We start from the raw sequence: 14,775 nt of genomic DNA, 5'->3' as shown, positions 1-14,775 counted from the left end.
GCGTGGTAATGGGTTCACTGGGGGCCCTTCTCTGTGGGCCTCATAGCGTACCCATGCCAGTGTAAACTTCAGCCTTGAACCATTGCCCAGCCTCCTTCCCATGGGCTGTGTGTAGCGAAGGGGGTTGCACAGTGTCAAACAAGCAAAAAAATCCAAGTTGAGCTTCTAGAGATGAAAATTATAATTTCTGAAATAAAAATTACACTAGATAGGATTAACAAAAGGTAAGACATTGCAGAAAAAAAATTAATAAACTTGAGGACATAGCAATAGATACTATCCAAAATGAAACACAGAGAAGGCCAGGCACGGTGGTTCACACCTGTAATCCCGCACTTTGGGAGGCTGAGGTGGGCAGATCACGAGGTCAGGAGTTCAACACCAGCCTGGCCAACATGGTTAAACCCCATTAAAAAATACAAAAATTAGCTGGCTGTGGTGGCAGGTGCCTGTAGTCCCAGCTCCTCAGGAGGCTGAGGCAGGAGAATTGCTTGAACATGGGAGGCAGAGGTTGCAGTGAGCCAAGATTGCACCACTGCCCTCCAGCCTGGGCAACAGAGTGAGACTGTGTCTCAAAAAAAAAAGAGACATAGAAAAAAATTGAAAAGTGAACAGGGCATCAGTAAGTCATGGGTATAATATACATGTACTAGGGGTTTCCCAGGAGGGGGATAGAAAAAATACATGAAGAAATAATGGCTCCCAACTTTCCAAATATCATGAAAATGATAAACTCTCAGATTCAAGAAACTCAGTGAAACTTGAAGAAAATGACCCCCAAATCCATCAACATCAAATTGCTCAAAGCCAGTAACAGAGGGAAAAACATTTGGGGGGATGAGGGGCACAGGGAATGGAGACATTACATACAGAAGAACTAAGAGAAGAATAACAGCAAATTGATCATCAGAAACAATGCCAGCATGAAGACAATGGAGTAACATCTTTAAAGTACTGAAAGAAAAAATGTCAGTTTGGCATTCTATACAATATACTTTTATATCCATTGAAAATATCTTTCAAAAATGAAGGCAAAGTAAATAAATTTTTAGACTTAAAAAATCTGAATGTATTAATCACCAGCAAGTTTATGCATCTTCTGCAATGTCTAATCAGTTGTTAATCCCATTCAATGTTTTTTTTTAAATTTCAGACATTGTAATTTTTAATCCTTAAAGTAAGTTTTATTTTGGTCTCTTTTATATCATCCATGTTTTTACTTAATTTTTTGGAATAACTATTTTAATGCCTTTGACTGCTAAGTTTAACATCACTATTAATTCTGTGTCATTTTCAGATTATTTATTTACCCGCTTATTTTAGTTAATATTTTCCTGCTTTTCATGTTTTGTAATCTTTTACTGGATGCTAGACATTGTTAATTTTACCTTGTGTGCTGGATATTTTTGTATTTCTATAAATGTTCTTGAGCTTTGTTCAGGGATGCAATTAAGTTACTTGGAAACAGATCCTTTCAGGTATTGCTTTTAAGATATGTTAGGTGGGACCTGAGTCATATTTAGACTATGGCTCATTATTTCTAAACACTGAGGAAGATCTTTTGGAGTACTCTACCCAATGCCCCCTGAATTGTGAGGTTTTCCAGCCTGGCTGGTATGATTAGGTACTATTCCTAGTCAGTGTGAATGCCATGTACTGTTTCCTCTAATCCTTTTGGGTAGTTCTTTCCTCAGTCTCAGATTGTTTCCCCTCACCCATGCACTGATCAGTATCCTGTGGAATACTTGAGAGAGACCCTCTGCAGATCTCAGTTTTCTCCCTCTGCAGTTGTTGACTTTCTGGTACTCTCTACTGAAAACTCTAGCTACCTTAGTTTCCCTGGACTCTCAGCTCTGTCTCCTCATCAGATAGTATTCTAGGCTTTTTCTGGGTTTGCTTTCCCTGAACCAGAGCCAGGAACTCTCCCAAAGGAGTATACCTGGGCAATCATAGGTCTCACTTTGTTTGTTCTCTATCTCTCAGGAATCACTGTCTTTTGTTGACTAATGTTCAGGGTCCTGAAAATAATCATTTTGCATATTTTGTCCAGTTTCTTGGTTTCTGGCAGGAGTGTAAATGTGGTCACTATTATTCTGTCTTGGTTAAAAACAGATGTCCTAGATCATTTAACATTAATTATAGATGTGGTTGGCTTTACATTACCACATTGCTATTATTTTCCTTTGTTTGATTTGTTCTTTTCCTGCCTTTGGTTGTATTAGTTATTTCTTTGATTTCATTTTATATCTATTATTAGTTCATTTAGTTATACTCCTTTTTAACTTTTTCAGTGGTTGGCCTTGGGTAGCTAATATACATTTTTTATCTTACCTTTCTTTCAATAGTATTATACCAGTTCATATGTAGTATAAGAAACAACAATATATTTACAATCTCTCTTTCCAATTATTTTGTGCTGTTTTTGTCATATAGTTTACTTTATTTTACAAACTGTACAATGCATTGTTATGCTTTTTATCTTTAGTTAGCCAAATATCTCATAATGCAATCAACAAATAGAATGTCTTTTATATTTATCTTAATGTTTACCTTTTTGTGCTCCTCCATTCCTTGATTATATTCAAGTTTCAATTTGGTTATCATATTCCTTTTACATAAAGAACTTATAACTTAACATTTCTTCTAGAACCAAGTCTGCCTGAAATTAATTATTCCAGATCTTGTTTGTCTAAAAAAGTCATTATCTTACCTTCATTCTTGCGATATTTTTTTCTGGGTACAAAATTCTTGACTGAAAGGGATTTTTTCCTCAATTTTTAAAAGATATCACTTCATTTTTTTTTCTGGCTTGTATAGCTTCGTACAAGAAGGTTGTTGTATTTCTAATCTTTGTTTCTCTATATGTGTTTATTTTCTCTGGCTGCCTTCAAGATGTTCTCTTCGTCTTTGGTATTTAGCAGTTTGGCAATGATGTGTTTAGGTGTTTTAAAAGTGCATCTACTGCTTGGGGTTCTCTGTATCTCTTAGATCTGTTGTTTCATGTATTTCATTTTTTTAAAAAAATTATTATGTCTTTAAATATTTCTTCCACTTTGTCCTCTTTCTCTTCTTCTAGGATTCAAATTACATACATGTTAGGCCATTTGATATTGTCCTATAGCTTTAAATACTTTGATCTTTTTTTTTTCATTCATTTATCTCTTTGTGTTTTAGTTTTAATAGTTTCTATTGACCTGCTTTCAAGTTTGCTGTTTCTTTTCTCAGCTGTGTCTACTTTACTCATCGGCTTGTGAGAGGAATTCATCCCTGATATCATGGTTTTAATTTCTAGCAGACATTTTCTCTCATTTCCATTTTTCTGCTGAAATTTCCAGTTCATGCATTTATATTTTCCCATGGAGCCTTTAACATATTGTTTAGTTAGGTTAAAATTTCTGTCTGATAGTTCCAATGTCTGGATTTCTCTGATTCTGGTTTTGTTGATTCCTTTACCTCTTGAAGATAGGTTGTTTTCTCTTGCAATTTTGTCTGTCTTACAATTTTTTTTGTTGAATGCTATACATCATGTGTAGGATAACAGTAGAAACTGAGGTAAATAATATTTATAACTTGTTGAGATTCATAGACCTGGCAGGAGGTTTTGCACAAACCCAGCTACCAGAGTATGAGTCTGGCAAGGTAGAAAACCCACACAAGTCAGAGAAAGCAACTTGTTACTCACCAATAGGCAGCAAGAATCAACAGAAGCCTAGGATCCATGGTGAGCCAGTCCTCCAAGGCTCAGGAAAGCTGTCCACAGCAGATGGAGTCTTATCTGCATGTGTCCCACTTTGTACCAAAGCTAAGGGACTCCAAAATCATGGCATTCTGGGTTTCACTCCCCAGGGGAAACCTGGATCACTGTGCACAAGTGTTGTAGGACATCCTGTTCTAGGAGAAATGAGGACAAAGCCCAAGCTATTCTGGACAGGTACTTCTTATCTCAGCATATTGCTTTCTCAGAACATTGTTCCAAATGGCAAGCAAGAGGAGGAAGAGCTGGGTTAACCAAGGTCATTTGGGGACCTGTCCTGCACACCTGGAAATAGAAATGCCTCTTCTACTCTTAGGCCATTAGTGTGTATGTAGGAATGGGAGATGGGAGTTGAGCTAGACTAATCAGGAGTTGAGCTGGTTTGAGCTTCAAATTCTTCTAGCAGTAGGATGCCATTACCATCTGCTTAGTGTGGGTCTGGGGTGCTAGTGAGTTTCTCCTGGTGTTTCTGCTTCCCCCTAAACGTTTCACTGTTCTTGAGTGCTTACGCCACAGAAGGGAGTCTCTCTTACTGCTACTCGCCTGTCCTCAACAGTAGAGGTCTTGTTACTCAGTGCTAGGCTCATGGTATGGCAGGAGATGTTCTCTTGTCCTGGACTGGCCTCAGTCTTAGGTAGACCCTGAGCACCTGGGACTAGGGATGAGGCTTTATTCATGTTCCTGCACTCCTCATTGTGGTAGGGAAACTCTGTTTTGTATTTGTTGTTAGTCTTGGGTGGAAATGGACTGCCACGTCCCAGCTGTGCAGTACTATTCTTGGTGTCAGCATAGGATTCTGGACCCAAAATGTTTCCTGCCTTCCCTAGGAGTAAAGGGCTTTTTGCTTCTACTCTTCCAGCAACAATGACTCTTTGCCCACGTCCTGGGAAATGGTTTCCTACCTTCTCCAGAGAAAGATGGGTTTTACTTTATTATTTTCCAAAAAGTCATGGTTCTAAACGGCTCACTACCTGTTCCCAAGTGGCATCATGCTTTTTTGTTTCATAGAAGAAAAGAGTCCAGAGAAGTAAGTAAGCAGGCTGTGTGCCTGTCCCCCAGCTATTCATTGCTTATACCATCCCCCTTCCCCTGCAAGTGAGGAGGCTCTCACCAGTCTCTGCCTGCCCCCAATCTTTGAGGCTCATGAAGAAGAGCTTGCCAGGGAGAACAAGCTCTCCTTGTGTCCAAAGCCCCCAGCCATTCCAAGCTGACATGCTGGTCCATCCTGGGCCCCTAAGAATTTGCTAATATATTAGTTTGCTTTTTCTTACTCGCTTGTTTGGCAGCCATGTCTTTCTCCCATGCTCTGCCAAAGGAGGGACTGTATGTGTCTGATCTTGCTTTCAAGGGTCTCGTCCCTCTCTGGAATTTGGTTTACTTGGTGCCTGTCTCTCATGGGCTCCATAAAACCTGTAACTTTGTAGCTTATCCAGCTTTTCCTTATTGTAGAGTGGGAGCATCATTCTTTCCCACTTTCTTCATCCTGAAAAGAAGTCCCATTTTCTTATCATGGGATTCTCTCTTTGTTCTCAATGACCAGTAGAGGTGAGTTTTTCATTTTACACACAGGAAGCTAAGCTCTCAGAGAGGTCTTGTTCCTTGACTGGCAGGTGATGAGGCTGGGACACCTCAGCTATAATGAAGACGGTCTTCATTAGGATGGGGGAGCAGGAAGCCATGGAGAAAGCCTGAGGTTCCTGGGAGGTGAGAGAGCATGGGAAATAGAGACCCGCCCCACCAAGAGCGCAAGGGTCATCAAGACACACACCTCTATCAGAGGCAAGAATACATCCAGCAACCAAGAATAAAAACCCTGAATGAATGGATTTCTGAAATACCCCTGATCAGGAGTGGCCCCCGACACAAAGTGAGGAAGGACTGTGAGATGACTGTGATGAGACCTTCTGCCACTAGTATGGTTTGGCTGTGTCCCCACCCAAATCTTTTCTTGAGCTGTAGTAGCTCCCAGAATTCCCATGTGTTGTGGGAGGGACCTGGTAGGAGATAATAGAATCATGGGGGCGGTTTCCCCCAGACTGTTCTTGTGGTGGTGAATAAGTCTCATGAGAGCTGATGGTTTTATAAGGGGAAACCCCTTTCACTTGGCTCTCATTTTCTCTCTTGTCTGCTGCCATGTAAGATGTGCCTTTCACCTTCTGCCATGATTGTGAGGCCTCCCCAGCCACATGGAACTGTGAGTCCATTAAATGTCTTTTTCTTTACAAATTACCCAGTCTTGGGTATGTCTTCATCAGCAGCATGAAAACAGATGAATACAGCCACAGTTCACTGCATGCAGGATCAAGGACCACCTGGCTCTACCTTCACAGCTGTGCTTTCCCCAGCACTCTCCCACCCGTCCACCTCCACCATACACAGTAAAGATGCCCCAGCCTGCTAGCCATTCCTCAAACACAGGCTCCCTTTCCTGCTGTTATTACCTTCTTTGAGGTGTTTCCTTAATTGTTCTGCCCTTCTCCCACAAGGACACCTTCTCTTGGCAGTTCTGCACGTCCAAAACTCAGGATGGGGAAGAAAACCTCTGTGCATTTGGGTGTGTCCAAGAGCACGAGCAACTATGTGCATCGTGTGTGTGAAATAAAAGAAACGGTGTGGGTATGAATGACAGCAAAGGTGTGAGACAGCTCAGAGGGCACAAGAGGAGAGGAGAAGCAGATAAAATGGAATTGCTGATCTTATTACAATTTAGAACAGGCTTGGAGAGATGTGTCTCTGTCAGCACTAAGGTTTTCAGGTAAAATGCAAATGTCTAGCTCCAAGTGAGACAGAATTAGCATCGAGGGTAATCGTGACAGCACACGTTGTGACAGCACACGTTGTGACAGCACACGTTGTGACAGCAGTTTGGAAAGCACTTGCTGAGGTGTCCTCTTTTGAGCCTATAACCACCCTACAAAGCGACAGAGCAAGGCTGGGTTCAAAGGAGTGTCATGTCTTGTCCAAGTCAGCCGGTGAGTATGCTGTAGAGAGGAGCTCAAATCCAGGTGTTCTGAGTACAGATCCAGGGTTCTACTCATTACCTAGGTGACCACTGATGTTGTACAGGAGAGGAATGCTCCTCCGGTATGACTGTATGAAAAGGGGCATGGTGAGGCACCCTGTGCTGCAGATGGAGTGAGCAGAGAGAGGATGGAGGCACCTATGTGATACGGTTTGAAGGTTTGGGGAAGGTCTACTGCTGAATGTATGAAATTCCACCATCAAGGATTCAACACTATCATATTCTCCATACTATCTTTTAAAATGCAAACACTGTCTGGGCATGGTGGCTAACACCTATAATCCCAGCACTTTGGGAGATGGAGGCAGGAAGATTACTTGAGCCTAGGAGTTTGAGACCAGCCTAGGCAACATAGTGAGATCCCATCCCTACCAAAAATAAAAATTACCTGGTGTAGTGGTGCGTGCATGTAGTCCTAGGTACTTGGGAGGCTGAGGCAGGAGGATGGCTTGAGTCCAGAAGGTTGAGGCTGCAGTGAGCTGTGACCAGGCCAGTGCACTCCAGCCTGGGTAACAAAAGAAAAGAAAGTAAAAATAAATAAAATGCAAATATTTTTAGGAAGAATAATGTGTTTGATTCCATTGGTTTGGCTTTATATTAGAATAAATAATAGAATAATTCCTGCAATGCCTTCTTCTATTTTAAAAAATGGATAAATAATTGAATCAGAACTGATTTCAAATCCTGACTCTACCAGTTATCAGCAATGAGCACTGTGAACCTTTTATTTGTAGTTTTGAATCGTTCTGATTATTCACTTCCTCATCAGAAAAATGTGATATTCATCTTACAAGTTTGTTGTGAGGGTGAAATAAAATAATGAACATAAAATGCTTCCCACAGTGTCTGCCACAGAATCACTCCTTTGTTCATTCACCAGATGTTTATTGCGCATCTAGTAAGTGCCAGGTGCTGTTCTACATGCTGGGAAATGTTCAGCAGTAAACAAAGCAAATTCCCTGCCATCATGGCGTTCATGTTCTAGAGCAAAGTGATAGAAAATAAATAAGTAAGCCAACAAGTAAATATAAAATGTGTCAGATGGTGAATGGTTTGGAGAACAATAAAGCAAAGGGAAAGGGAGTGAGGGGAAGATGGGCCACTATTACAATGTTCTATGGGGCGTCAAGAAGACCTCTTCCATGAGATGAGGTTGGAGCAGAGCCTGAAGGAAGCAAGGGGGTGAGCCTTAGACATCTGGGGAGAGAGTTGCAGAAGAGGGAAGACTCACACAAAGGTCTTGAGTCTGTACCTTGCTTGGCAAGTTTGAGGAACAGCATGGAGGTCAGGGCAGTGGAGCAGAGTGAGCGAGTGGGGAGTGGTAGAAGATGAGGTGGAGGCTGAGGGTGGGAGGCAGCCCCAGAGGATGCTATGTGTCATGCAGGACTTGTAGGCCATGGTAAGAACCACAGCTTTTGCCTGATATGGGAGCCATAGAAGCATTATGAGAGGGGAGAGACCTGGTCCTCCTTCCACCCCAGGTGCTATGTGGGGTATTGACTGCAGGGAGCGGGGAGATGCAAGGAAGTGGGGAGAAGCAGGGAGGGGGAAGAAGCAAGAAAGCCGTTTAGGAAGCGATTGCAATATAAGGAAAGGAAGCTGTGGCCTCTGTCATAACAGATCAGGCTCCACATAGAAAGTGGAGCTGAAGGATATGCTGATGGCTAGAAAACGGTGTGTGAGAGAAAGACAAGGATGATTAAGTTGTTTGGCTTGAGAGGCTGGAAGGACAGACTTGCCATTTACTGAAATAAGGAAGACTATGGGAGGAGCAAGTTTGGAGAGGAGAAGAGATTCGGGTTAGTTTTAGACATGTGAGGTTTGATACCCAAGAGGAACAGTCAAGTAGACAGATAGATATGTAAGTCTGGCATGCAGGGGAGAGGTCTGGAAATAAAAAATAGACACAGTGAGGCAGGGCAGTATCTGGGGGACCGTTCATTCTTTTTCACATGTAGGTATGGTTTTAGGAGCGGGTAGAGAAGACCCTAGAAATGAAATGCCAGGCTCTAAATAGGCTCCAGCTTTTCACATCAGGCTCCACCCCTTCCTACTGTGCCCTTTTGCAGGTGATTCTCCTATTTTGAATTCATTTTCCTGTCCACAGAGAAGGGGTTGGACAAGAAAACCTAAGGTCTGGCACACTATGGCTTTGTGCATATCTTATGAAGATTAGATACATTTAGAAGAAGTAGCGCCTCAAACTAGCAATTATTTGTGTGGGTTCATCTCTTAGGCATCTACCTAAGGAAGCAGGGGAAAGATCCTAAGAGTTAGAACTCACAAAGGCAAGCATTAAAGAGGAGGGGTGAGTGCACACCTGGAAGGACATGGGACATGCTCTTCAGAGTGGAGGGGAGGTGGGCTTTATAGAGCTGCTCAGGGCTGCTCTGAGAGTCAGTATCCCAGCCTTGCCCTGTAGGGGCCTGGCTGTCCCAGCAACTCTAGAACCTGTTCATTTTGTAGCTCAAACCCAAAAGCTCCATCTTCCTGAGAGAATTCCCTGCCTTTCCTAAAGGGACTGTCTCCCTACCTGAAAGCCCATCACACCTTCAACGAGGGGCTGCTAGAGTGTCTTCATCCATTTTTTGTTGCTTTTAACAGAACACTTGAAACTGGGTAATTTATAAAGAAAAGGAATTTATTTCTTACATTTCTGGAGGCTGGGAAGTCCAAGGGCATGACCTGGCATCTGATAAGGGACTCTTTAGAGTCTAGAGGCGGTGCAAAGTATTACATGGCAAGAGATCTCTCTTCTACTTTTTATAAAGCCGCCAGTCCCACTCCTATGATAACTCATTAATTCATTAACTCTTTAATCCATTAATCAGTGAATAGACTAATCCATTCATGAGAGCAGAGCCCTCATGACCCAGTCATCTCTCAAAATTCCCACCTTCCAATATGGTACATTGGGGATTGAGTTTGCAATACATGAAATTTGGGGAACACACTCAAAGCATAATAGGGAGGGATTCAGTTATAGGGGAGTGTATTGTAGACAGTGGAGACTGAAGCCTAGACATCCGGACAGACCAGCAAGACAGCAGTAGGATGAGGTTGTTAATTGGGCCTGTGCAGGCTCATCCCTGGTGGCCAAGTTTTGGGTCCATGTAAGAATACATATTCTCAGCCTCCCAAAAGGCAGACAGGAAGGTGGAGGAACGAGGAAGAAATGGAGCCAGGAGGAGGGTATCAGTGACTGCACCTCGGATGAACAGGGAAGGGAGAAGTGAAGAATTTGTTGCTAACCTAAATGATGTGCCAACATAATTTATGAGGTGTACGTGTTCATGCATGAGTTTCAACCATAGCTAACTGAAATGAAAGAGCTTTGTTCCCAAAAGATTCATTTATGAAAATGTTACACTACCCTAGCCCTCCTTGGCTGACCATAAAAGGACTTGTTTTTGAACCAAGAGTCAAATTTTAGAAATAAAAAAGCCTCCCATGGAAGCTTGTTCATCTAAATGGGAAGAAGCACTCTAAAGGGGTGTGCTGGCATGGGATTTTCCTTTAGGTGTTTGGTGCACAAGAGAGGTTAGACACTACGAATTGGGGATGTGTAAACTTGCCAGCCCATGACTATGAATGAGGCCTCATTAGCTTACATGATCACCCCATCTGGGTGCATCAGCACGGCATTGTAGAAACATGACATTGTAGAAAAAGTGAGCGATAAGACAGGTAGGCAAATAATAGAGAGACAGGGCGCAGATATTGCATCTGTCACACCAGGCAGTAAAATTAGCCATCTTTTTAACCTGCATCTTGGATTGGATCACTCTGCGGAGATTGCGATTTTTTTCCCTAGCTTAGGGGAGTGATTTATAACCCTGGATGGGTACACAAATAAGTATAGAGATAATGAAAAAGTGGATGTGGATTTCTTCTGAGTGGGTTGGATTATATGGGATTTGTAATAAGTTTCAAAATTGTTAAAATTTCATTGCTCTGCTTTGTATGTGCTTTGTTTGCTTTCCTGTTTTCATAATGTTTGAAATGGGTAAGAGAATCTGATTTACCATGTTACAAGATTGATTTATTAATTTGCAAAAATAGCATAATTGCTGAGAATAATTTTGCTCGTTAAGTCTGCCACAACAGGGGTTTCATTTGCCTGGAAAAATCTGATATGTTAAATTTGTGGTTGTGGTTGTAGTTGTAAATGTCTAAGAAAATATGATTTTTTTTAAGAAGTGAAGTCAGTGTTTAAGAAGGATTTAAACCATTAAATTTAAGTTAGTTGAACACTGATCAAAGAGCCAGTATCAATGATTTTAAAATTATTTTTATTGATAAATCTGCAAATAGAACAAGAAAATTTGTAGGTTTAACTTAAGGGTTTAAGATAATCTAGGTTTTAAAATAAAAACTTTAATATATTGCATATCACCCTTTAAAAATGAACTAAAATTGGTATTTTCCAGGTACAAAAGCCTTTTTTCTCTGTATGAAAAAAAGAAAAGAAAAAAATCATAACTGCATCTTATTGGCCTTTTGTAGAGTTGCTCTAGGTCCTGCCCAACACTGGTTGTTATTGCTCTTATTAATTTCTGCCAACCATATGAGTCAAAAATGACATTTCTTTATTGCTTATTACATTGCTATGACTACAGTGAGGTTGAACATCTTTTCATTTTAAACTGGACATTTCTGGTCATCTCAGAATTTGTGCTGAAGCCTCAAAACTAAAAACAGTAGATGATAAATACTACCTCATTCTAAAGAGAGGCACTGGGCCCATCTTAGGGTTTGCTGAGGGGTGGCTGAGATGATCCAGATTCCCCACCCACCTCAGGACTGTAAAAAGAAAGTAGTGAGTCCTTGAGGAAGGAAGGAGACCCTAAAAGGGAACCAATAGGAGTAGAGAACACTAGAGTTTCTCCTCCTCTCGCCAATGTGGTGGGGTTCCCTTACTCTCAAGTTAAATTTGAGCAGCCCAAAGAATGCCAGTCTTAGACATAAGGGAAGTATTTTTCTGCAAAGAGAGGTGGCTGACATTTTGCTGCCCTGGCTGGCTGTTTACTGAGGGATGGAGAGGTAGGAAAGATTCCGTGCATGCCACTGGGAGACACAAGGCTCCACTGAAAATGAAGCTTTATAACCACTATCTCATTTTGGGATCCTCGTGTCAGTGGAGCAGCAGGCAAAGAAAGAAGTTGCAGTATTGGTAGGGGTGGTTGGCCCTAGCTACCGTGAAGAGCTAGGGTTTCTGCTACACAATAGAAGTACATCTGGAACCCAGGGATATCCTTTTTATGGCCCAGCAAGCACCCCTCAGAGATTAAGGTCTGAAGCACCACACCAGGCACGCAAACTAGACCCATTGAGGTGCCAGTTGAGGAAAAGGGACATCTGGGGGTGGTGGGGGTGGGGGCAGGATGAATATAAGTTATAGCTTGGGCACCAGTTGCAGCAATGAACACTCTAGTTTATTTGCTACATCTGTGTGTTAAGTCTGGCTGCTGACGGCTCTGTAACAGCTTGGACATACTGTTAGGCAGGAATCTGAAACACAAAGGGTAGTTTGTTGGGCCAGGCATGGTGGCTCATGCCTGTATAATCCCAACACTTTGGAAGGCTGAGGCAGGAGGATCGCTTGAGGTCACAAGTTCGAGACCAGCCTGGGCAACACAGCCGAGACCCCATCTCTACCAATTTGTTTTTTAATTTACCAGGCATGGTGGTGGGCTCCTGTAGTCCTGGTTACTTGAGAGGCTGAGGCAGGAAGGAGGATGCCACGAGCCCAGGAGTTCGAGGTTACAATGAACCATGATCACGCCATTGTATTCCACCCTGGGTGACAAAGTGAAACCCTGTCTCTCTCTCTCTCTCGCCTTTTTTTTTTTTTTTTTGGTTGTATTGGACACCTCTTGACTCTGGCCTCACATCTTCCCAACTCACCCTTTTTATGCCAGTCATTGCTGAGGTGACCAGCCAGGCACAGGAATAAACTGACCACATCTGGCTTCCACTGCATTGCATACGTCTAGTGTTGCATACCTAGCTTGCATACTCTTCCTGGAGTTTCTCTGGCACTGCCATGTGATATGCCCACAGCCTATGCAACCATTCTGAGGCATTTGTAAATCTGGAAGTATGAGGGAGTTAACCCCCATTAGGTAATCCTTGACTGTATCAATTGAGTCTTCCAGGAAGCAGATGCTGAGAGGGAGGTAGGAGTGCAAGTGGTTTATTTGGATATAACTCTCATGAAAGGTTAAAAGAAGGTGGGCTAGGGGGAGAGAAGCAGGACTGGGTAGGAAAATTCTTCAGACCACAATGCAGTTCAGACACCTGTGAAAGAAAACAGGCAAGGACACACACAGGGTTGGGCGGGGTGAGCCTCAAATGGTGAGGCAGATCTGTCACAGTCTTAACACGGAGCTTTGGAACAACGATTGCCCATGTTGAGCAGAAATGACAAAGCCCTGGGACTCCCACCAAGCTCACCCATTAACTGGTGCTGCCGCAGAAGAGCATGGCTTTGGTTCAAAAGCTGCGGCATATCCTGAAGGCACTCAGCTGAAGGCTTTCAGATAAGCGCCCTTCTTGCAGTTAATTAAGTAGCAAATTATTTCTTGAAAGGAGATGCAAGCAGTCCACCTCCATGGCTGCACATGAACCAATGGGGGAGGGAACCAGCGGATTAAATGCTCGTCTCTGTCCCTAGGGCAGACAATGCTGCATTCTCCATGGCTCTACAGAGGGTTCCCAGCAAGACTGAGCCCTAGTTGCCTACAACAATAATTAGCGCAATAATGCACACTTGGTTTGCTTTTTCCCTCCTTCTTTTCATCTTTCCTCTAGTCCTTCATGCCTATTCCTTGAGATCACTTCTCAAAATAAATTCTCTGCATGCAAGCCTTGTTCTCAAGCTGCTTTTGTGGGAACCCAGGCTGACAGCAGGCTTTACTGGATTTTCAAATTCAACAGTGCCCTCTTCTGATGATATAATGAAGTTCAGTTTCTTTAATGAATTGTGTGTGTGTGTGTGTGTGCGTGTGTGTGTGTTTGTGTGACACAGAGAGAGAGAGAGAAAGGGCATGCTAGTGATTCGTGATACTGTACCTGATGACACTTAATTCAGATACACACACTTTCTAAGGCTCTTTGTTTTGCTCAGATTTACTTAGTCTCAAATGTATTGTCAATATTTCTCTACTAGGATGGAAGGCTCTTCTTCTGATGCTGTACTCTGGGGACTGTTTTTATGTATGTATGTATGTATGTATTTATTTATTATTTTTTGAGATGGAGTCTTGCTCTGTCACCCAGGCTGGAGTGCAATGGTACTATCTCAGCTCACTGCAACCTCCGCCTCCTGGGTTCAAGCAATTCTCTTGCCTCAGCCTGCTGAGTAGCTGGGATTACAGGAGCGCACCACCACACCGAGCTAATTTTTGTATTTTTAGTAGAGACAGGGTTTCACCATGCTGGCCAGACTGGTCTCGAACTCCTGACTTCGTGATCCGCCCACCTTGGCCTCCCAAAGTTCTGGGATTACAGGCATGAGCCACCGTGCCCAGCTTCTGGGGACAGTTATTTATTTTCTGCTACTGCTTGGATCTTGTTGCACTTTTCTTACACAAAATCCCTGCTTGATTCTCCACTCCAAAGGGGGCTCTAAAGCTGGGTCTGCTCCTTGCGGAGATTTATAGCCACATATATGTAAATTATCTTCCAATATAGATGTGGGTTAAGAGTAATCTTATTTGTTCTCATCATTAATCTGCATAGTTTTTGGAGGATGTCTGTAGAGATCTTTCTTTAGGTGGCTGCAGTTCGCCAATGAGAATCAAAAGTCCCGATTTAACTTCTGTTCCAGTTTCCTATTTCTTTTTGAGTCAGTATTGAAGTTATAACCAGAAAATCATTATTTCCACATAGGTTTTCAAATGTGTTGACACAAGATTTACTTAAAATACTTGCTTACTATTTTTTAAATCTTTGCTACAGTTTTGTCCCTCTCTTCATTACTCATTTATTTGTTCCT

The 14,775-nt window shown here is 42.4% G+C and overlaps 1 non-coding gene across 1 annotated transcript; it reads left to right on the top strand.

Moving 5' to 3' along the window:
* On the top strand, window positions 1-134 carry LOC115932353 (small nucleolar RNA SNORA42/SNORA80 family). The gene has a single exon (XR_004068641.2). It is a non-coding gene; the product is annotated as a small nucleolar RNA SNORA42/SNORA80 family (small nucleolar RNA).
* Window positions 135-14,775: the final 14,641 nt, after the last annotated feature.

This window comes from Gorilla gorilla, chromosome 1, assembly GCF_029281585.2.
Source record: "Gorilla gorilla gorilla isolate KB3781 chromosome 1, NHGRI_mGorGor1-v2.1_pri, whole genome shotgun sequence".
Lineage (NCBI taxonomy): Eukaryota > Metazoa > Chordata > Mammalia > Primates > Hominidae > Gorilla > Gorilla gorilla.
Note: the sequence above shows the minus strand (reverse complement) of the source record. Positions and strands in the feature narration are given on the sequence as shown.